This window comes from Oratosquilla oratoria, unplaced genomic scaffold (genome assembly GCF_046742065.1).
Source record: "Oratosquilla oratoria isolate Oo_2021 unplaced genomic scaffold, ASM4674206v1 SCAFFOLD49, whole genome shotgun sequence".
NCBI lineage: Eukaryota > Metazoa > Arthropoda > Malacostraca > Stomatopoda > Squillidae > Oratosquilla > Oratosquilla oratoria.
This window is the reverse complement of record NW_027467713.1, coordinates 3,696,550-3,704,319: the sequence shown is the minus strand read 5'-3', so window position 1 is coordinate 3,704,319 and position 7,770 is coordinate 3,696,550. Positions and strand designations below refer to the sequence as shown.

At 37.5% G+C, this 7,770-nt stretch overlaps 1 protein-coding gene across 1 annotated transcript in view; it reads left to right on the top strand.

Annotated features, from left to right (window-relative positions):
* The first annotated feature begins 2,534 nt into the window (after nucleotides 1-2,534).
* Nucleotides 2,535-7,770, top strand: part of LOC143023508 (RUS family member 1-like) — a 78,979-nt gene continuing 73,743 nt past the window's right edge. Inside the window, exon 1 of the mRNA XM_076182041.1 lies at nucleotides 2,535-2,605. The gene's annotated coding sequence lies outside the window, so the exon portion shown is untranslated. The remainder of the gene's footprint in view (nucleotides 2,606-7,770) is intronic.

The following is a 7,770-nucleotide window of genomic DNA, read 5'->3' as shown; positions in this document are numbered from 1 at the left end:
CAAAAGAACTGCCTTGAGACTTCTGTTAGATGAGTAAATGAAAAGTGTCCATTCCATAAAATCACACTTCAGACTAAATAATTCAATCAGGTCAGCAATATTGTTACAGTAAACCAGTGAAGATGCTTCATCAAACGTGAAGAATTTTTTAAATTCTCTCTCGTGGTCCTGATACCAATAGAATGTTGTTCCTGGTGCCAATACACGTTTCTATCGAAGACGAGAAGCCATTAGCTGAGCAGACTCCTTGGAAAGGTTCAGGTCTCGTGTCAGGTCATTGAGTTCGGCTTGGGTCAAAGGCACCGGTTAGTCGTACTCTTCGGGTGTAGGACAGTTGCTCACTGGATAGTTGCTCACCGGACAATCGCTCACCGGAGAAGTGGACAAATAGGACACTTGCTCACCAAAGATTTTTTTTTTACTTTTCTTGAACTTGATAACAAACAATATACAAGATTTTTTTTAGTTATATTTAGGTTATTACAGCAGTAATACACAAACAATATCAGTTGCCATGGCAACATTATAGGTTGTTAATTTAGAAATAATCAATAAAATCCAAACCGCGTTGGCCACACCATTAGACTGGACCGGTAAAAGATCATTACTATATATTGATGGGAGAAATTTGTATTGAATTTTATAATTATTAAAAACTAAAATATGAAAGTTTGGATATTGTTTGTGTATTATTGCTGTAATAAACCTAAATATAACTAAAAAATCCTGTATATTGTTTGTTATCAAGTTCAAGAAAAGTAAAAAAAATCTTTGGTGAGCAAGTGTCCTATTTGTCACTTCTCCGGTGAGCGATTGTCCGGTGAGCAATTATCCGGTGAGCAACTATCCGGTGAGCAATTATCCAGTGAGCAACTGTCCGTACCCGGTCCCCTCCTGGCCTGTATGCACCACACTCAGCTGTATCAGTCATGTCACTGGATTTGGAATCGGAACTAGATTCCATGGTGACATTTGGCTCAGGAACAGGAAGATCGGGGCCAGGGGGAACTGGCTTTATGACATAAGGAACATCAGGGTATTGAACATGGTGCTTGTTCTTGCGCTTGATGCCTTTTAGACTTGTCATACAAAAGTAACATTTGGTAACGTGATGTTTCCCTTCCCTCTACACCATTGGGACACCAAAAGGGCATACACTTCCTTTTCTTGTTCCTTCAACCCTGTAAATTCTCTACATATGTTTTGTAGCAGATATGGGGAGCGAATAGCTTATACTGGTCCCCTAGTTTGACTCCAAAATAAGCTTTATATGCCTTCTTCACAATATCCGTGAATTTTCCTTGACGGTCTACTACTATTACTACCACTACTGCTACTACTACTACTTCTGCTGCTGCTATTACTACTGTTTTTTTAACGACCTCCATCCTCGTGGAACTGTGTGGTGGAAGCAGCAGGATCTGTCTCCCACCGACACAGTTCATCGGCCCCTCTCCCGCCAATGACTGGTTAACGACCCTTTTATTTATCTATTTATTTTTTTATAATTCCCAATACAAAAGTTCATTTATCCTACTGTCAACCACCGTCTGCTCAAAATCTAGATTTTGTATATGTGCTGCTTTGGGCGGTGGGGACCTGGTACCTCTCAGGCATAGGAGGGCTGATCTTAGGAGTGAGAATGACAGATCTAGCCTACATCTCGTCCATGAAACAATGCTGCTTTTTGGTTGTTGTTTCTTTTCAGGCATCACCTCTGCCAGCCGAGTGTAGAATGCCTTTGCTCTACTACTATTTTTTTTATTTTGAATATAAAAAATACGACCTCCATCCTCGTGGAACTGTGTGGTGGAAGCAGCAGGATCTGTCTCCCACAGACACAGTTCATTGGCCCCTCTCCCGCCAATGACTGTGGTCAACGACCCTTTCATTCATCTATTTATTTTTTATTAATAATGCTTAATACAAAATTTCATTTATCCTACTGTCAACCACCGTCTGCTCAAAATCTACTACTACTACTACATGATAACGCACGTCAAAATTTTAATGAATATCGTAGTTAATTCATTCGCTGCGATAATAGCGGGTCAGATAAATTTATAAATAGGTCATTTTGACAAAATGTTGTGGCACACATGTAATATTCACGAAGAACCCACAATCGGAATAAAAAGGAAACTTTAGAAGAATGTGTAACTTCTATATTTCGGCTTTCCTTTTTATTCCGACTGTGCAGGGTTCTTCGTGAATATTATAAATAGGTATTTGTTCATTTCACGAGTGTTTCTATAAGCCATGAAGTTTATTTTTAGGCATGGGATTTATTTCAGATTTGACCAGTGAGGTAAGAGAGGGTGAATTCTCACGAGATAAAAAAAAACAAAAAAAAAACCACACGGAATGCATAATCGCAATATACTGTATTTTCCACTCTTGTTGCATGAAACTAATATTAATTGAAAAAATAATCATAAAACAAGTTCAGCTGTACTTAGCTCCCAACTACACAAGAGTAGATGTAATATATGCAAAAATTAGCTCAGTAACACTTGTAATAATGCAGTGAACGAATCAAAATATTTCATAATTTCAAATCCGTGCAGGCTATTCCCAGTTTCCCGCCGCACCGTTAGAGTTCAGAGTAAGTTGACACTTGTCAGGTTGATCAGTGTGCTGGCGAACTCTTAAGAAAGCATATAAAAACAAAAGTTACAATTGTCATAAAATATCTATTGCATCAATAAAACACATAACTCTTGAGGTTTCAATAGAATTGCTTTTCTAGTATTAGTAGACATCAAAACATAAACAGGTTAAAGTTTGAAATGACCGATAGACTAGGTCTAGAACTAACCAAGTAAACGAATAATTATGAACAAGATCATAAGATGTTGAATGTTCTCTTGACAGTATGGCAGTATTTTAGTATAATGATAATGTGTAATGTATCATTTAGAAGGCCTTGATATATGCCACATATCACTCTTAAGACTTAAAACTGATGTATAGATTTGACGTGATCCTTGTGACTCATTATATTCTAGCTTACTGATATTACGCTCAACCATATTTTGATCATGGTTGAGTCTTGTTCTAGGTGTTTCTTAAACAGGAAACCTGGAGTCATAATTTGGTCTGCAAGTCACTCGGAGTAAAGAGTGAGTGCATTTTGGGCCTTTGCTAGACACCAGCTGGACTCATCCGAGTGGAGGCAGGGGTTGACAAGTTGTATTTGTAGGTTGGGTTGAAAGTACAGTGACACCTTGGATAATAAACTTATTGTGTTCCATGATTTTTCTGAAACTGAAACATTCGGTAACCAAAATACTTATGGCAAACATGCTTTTATAACTATCTTTTTTGAGTTTCTCTCCATGCCTTCTTGTGTTTCTCATGCCCCAATTTAACAAGTCCTCTCTAGCAAATATTTCCGTGCCCTTCATGATTCTATAGATGGTCAGTCTTGCATATATCCTTCATTCTGTGTGGGGATGATACCACTGGTGTATATTCCAGTTTTGGATGTATTAGGGTTTCGATGAATTTTTTCATTATCTCGTCATCCATATAATGGAACGCCACTTTAATCTTCTGTCGTAGTCCGTATGTCTCTCCCACGATCCTGCTGATACTCGTATGTCTGGTGACAAGTTGTCTTTTATCAACACTCCCAAGTCTTTCTCCTCCTTTGCTTTTGTGATGGGTTCGCTTCCCAAAGAATACTTTAAGGATGGCCTTTTCCCGCTATTGCCCATTTCCAGTACTTTGGATTTATGGATATTGAACTTCAATTCTCATTCTTGGACCCATGCAAAGATATTATCTAGATTGTTTTGCAATATTCTACCGTCCTCCTTTTTCACTCTTCTCGTTATTTTTATGTTATCTACAAACATGTTGGCATAACTTGTTGTTCCTTCCATCATGTCATTGACATAGACAGGAAACATTATTGGTGCAAGCACTGAACCTTGTGGAACTCTGCTTGTTACTGCTCTCCATCTTAACATCTTATCCTTTGCTACTGTCCTAATACACCTTTCCTTCAAAAATCTTTCATCCATTCTAGTAGTTTGCCTCTCAGTCCTCCAACATGCTCCAATTTCCACATAAGTTGACTGTGAGGTACTTTATCAAATGCCTTCTCTAGGTCCAGGTACACACAGTCCACCCAGCCCTCTCTCTCTTGCAGCACATCAATCACTCTTGAGTAAAAGCTTAAAAGGTTTGACACACACAATCTTCCAGATCTGAAGCCAAATTGACTGTCTGTCAGAATGTTCATCTTTTCAAGATATTTGGTCCATCAATCTTTCACAATCCTTTCACATAATTTCACTATTGTGCTGGTTAGTGATACTGGCCTATGATTTTGTGGTGTTTCCTTGTTTCCACCTATGTGAATTGGCACCATGTTTGCCCTTTTCCAATCAAATAGCACAATGCCTTCTTTCAATGAACATGTAATATGACATTGGATCTTGTCCACTAGTTGTTCCCTACGTTCTTTAAGTATCCAGTTTAAGATCCTGTCAGGTCCTGAGGCTTTTGTCACATCCCATGATCTCAGGAGATTGAGCACTTCCCTCACTTTTACATTTATATATGCTAAACCTGGTTTTTTGTTCCCCTTGCTTTTTTCCAAAATGTTATGCTCTTGTGAAGACAGATTGGAAACCTTCATTCATTATTTGTGTCTGAACTGAGGCCTCTTCAATGACCACATCATCTACTATATTTATTAACTTGGTAATTTCTTCCCTGTGTCTCAGTTTACCATTTATGAACCTGTAAAACAGTTTTGGTTCATCTTTGCATTTTTCTACTACACCTCTTTCAAAATTGCTTTCTCACATTAAATTCTTGTATAGTCATTCCTAGCTTGTTTGTAAGTTTCTTTTGTTTTATTGGTTCTTTCTCCATTTTCCCCAAGCCACATCCCTGGCCTTTTTCGCAGTCTCACTTTTTATTAAACCAATTCTGCTTTTGCTTCTTCTTTTCTCTAGTCTTTGGCACATGATTGTTCACTCCTAGGTTGTAAAGGTCAAGAAAGATTTCTCATTTCTTCCCTATTCCTTTGGTATTCATGAATTCCTCCCAGTTTGTTTCTTCAAAGAATTGTTTCAACTGTAATTTGCTTTCCTAAAATTGAATCTCCCTTGCCTGTGTGATTCATTCCTTGCCTCTATCTCCTCATCCTCCAGCTGAAATTCCATTGTAACATGGTCACTTTTTTCCTATTGGGCAGAGATAGTTCAGGGAGCTGATGATGAGGCATATGCATATATGCCTCATCAATAGAGACAAAAATTTTCAGAAAACTTGTTCATTAAGTTATTTGTTAGTTAAATTGAGTGTTTGTTATCCGAAGTTCAACTATATTTTGCACAATCCTCTCTCATTGAAACATTATGTATGTATCTAGTTGTAGTATATAGGCTTATGGGTGGGTTTTAATTGAAAGTATTAGGAACATAGGGAGCAATTAATGAGGAATAGTGTGGGTTCAGGAAAGGTAGGAGTTACATAGATCAGATTTTTGTGGTAAGACATATGTGAGAAAGCTTTAGCAAAAGTTGAGGCTGCTTTTTGTGTCTTTATGGATTTGGAAAAGGCTTACGACATGGTAGACAGGAAGGAACAGTGGGAGGCATTGCAAAAATATATGGGACTGGAGGAAAGCTGTTAAGGCTAGTCAATTGTTTTTACAAGAGTGATAGAGCCTATTTTTGAATGGGAAATGGAGAGAGAGAGTGGTTTGAGGGAAAGGTGGGACTGTGTCAGGGATGTGTCATGTTGCTATGGCTGTTCAATGTGTACATGGATGGGGTGGTGCGGGAGGTAAAAGTGAGGGTAATGGGCCAGGGATTGGAGATGGTTAAAGGAAATTGAGAAAAGTGGGAAGTGAGCCACTTGTTTGTGGATGACAATGCACTTGTGGCAGGGTCAGAGGAGGGATTAATGCAGTTAGTGATGGAGTTTGGGAAGGTAAGTGATAAGAGAAAGTCGAAAACAGATGTGAGTAAAAGTAAGGGAAGAGAATGGTAGCAATTTGGAAGTAAGTCTTAAAGGAGAGAGGTTAGAGAAAGTGGATAGTTTTAGGTATTTGGGGTCACATGTAGCATGTAAGGAAAGAGTGGAGGTAAATTGTAGATTGAGGGAAGCAAGTAAGTGCCTTCGGAGATTAAAGAGTGTTATGAGAAATAGATATTTGGGAATGGATGCAAAGAGAATATTGTATGAAGAGGTGATTATGCTGACAGCACTGTATGGGGCAGAGACGGAATTCAAGAGAGGCAGAGAGGAAAAATTTAAAGTGTTTGAGATGAAATGTTTGAAAAGTATGGTAAGGGTTATAAGGTGGGACAGAGTGAGAAATGAGAAGGAGAATGGGGGTGGAAAAGGAGTTGGGAGATAGGGTTGATGAAAGAGTATTGGGATGGTTTGGACACACACGGAAAGAATGAATGAAGAAATTTTAGTAAGAGGTGTGTAAGGCAGAGGTGGAAGGAGTCAACTTAGGGGAAGACTGGGGATGAGATGGATGGGTGGAGTTAAAGGGGTGTTGAACAAGAGGGGAATTTCTATTGAGCAAGGGAGGGAAAAGGCAGGAGATAGGGATGAGTGGAAAATGGCTGTGTAGAGATGATACTGGAATACAAGGAAGGGAGTGGATGGTGGATAGGGGGATTATGGAGTGGTTATGTTTGAATGATATTTTCACACAGCTGAAGGGATTTCTCCCGTCTTATGTTTTTCTGTATGAAGGGATTGAGGGGGGGGGGGTCACCGATTAAGTGAAGCAGCCTTGCTGTGGATGTACTGCATCTTGCTACATTGCTTCTGACCTAAGGCAGTGGGTGGGATACAGGGTTGACCCATCATTCATGAGGAGTTAAGATGAGAGGAAGGAAAGGGTGGTGGATAGGAGTGGAATGGGTGGGAATGAGTATTTGTGTTTTGACTTTGGTTACCTCTAGGGGTGTGCCGATTCAATTTTTTTTGCCAATGCAGATTCCTATTTACCAGTAATTGCCGATGCTGATACTGATGCCGAATCCTTTTCACTCTTAGTTGCCGATGGTGATGCCAGTTTCTCTTTATATACAGTAATTACAGTATATCAGTTTTAATATAAAGTAATTGAAGTATGATTTTTACTTGCTTTATAATCTATGTAGATTTATACACGACAGATTGGGTTACTTTTTAACTATTTTATAATGTATCTACATTTTATTATGTACTTATTTCCATAAAAAATTCTTTACAAATATTTTTCAACCAGCATCACTAAACATAATTAATTAGTGGTTTTATTCTATAAGCCAGTAGTACATAATCACTAAAAACAATACATAAATGCATAGAACAAAAATTTTGAATAATACTTTTTATTATGTTGATGAACAACAACTTTTTTTAGACAAAACAAACCTTAATGTAAACTTTAAAGATACTAATAAAATACAAATTATACTATTTATAAAGATGCCAGATGTTTTTAATTGAGCAATTTTTAAGCCTCTAAAGTCTACTTATAAAAATTGTGTTTTTGAATAACAGAACTATGTAGTCAAATTACATAAAGATTTATTGTTATATATTTACTTGTCAAAATATGAATAATAATAAATAAATAAATGCATAGGTATAGTTAAATAATAAACAAACTGGTAAATGGTAAATAATATTGAATTGACAGATAAGTATAAATGAAAATCAAGCAAATAATAAACAAACAAATAATGTAAAATAAATGGCAGTTATTGTAGCATCTTGCTTAGATGTTTATTTAAACGAATC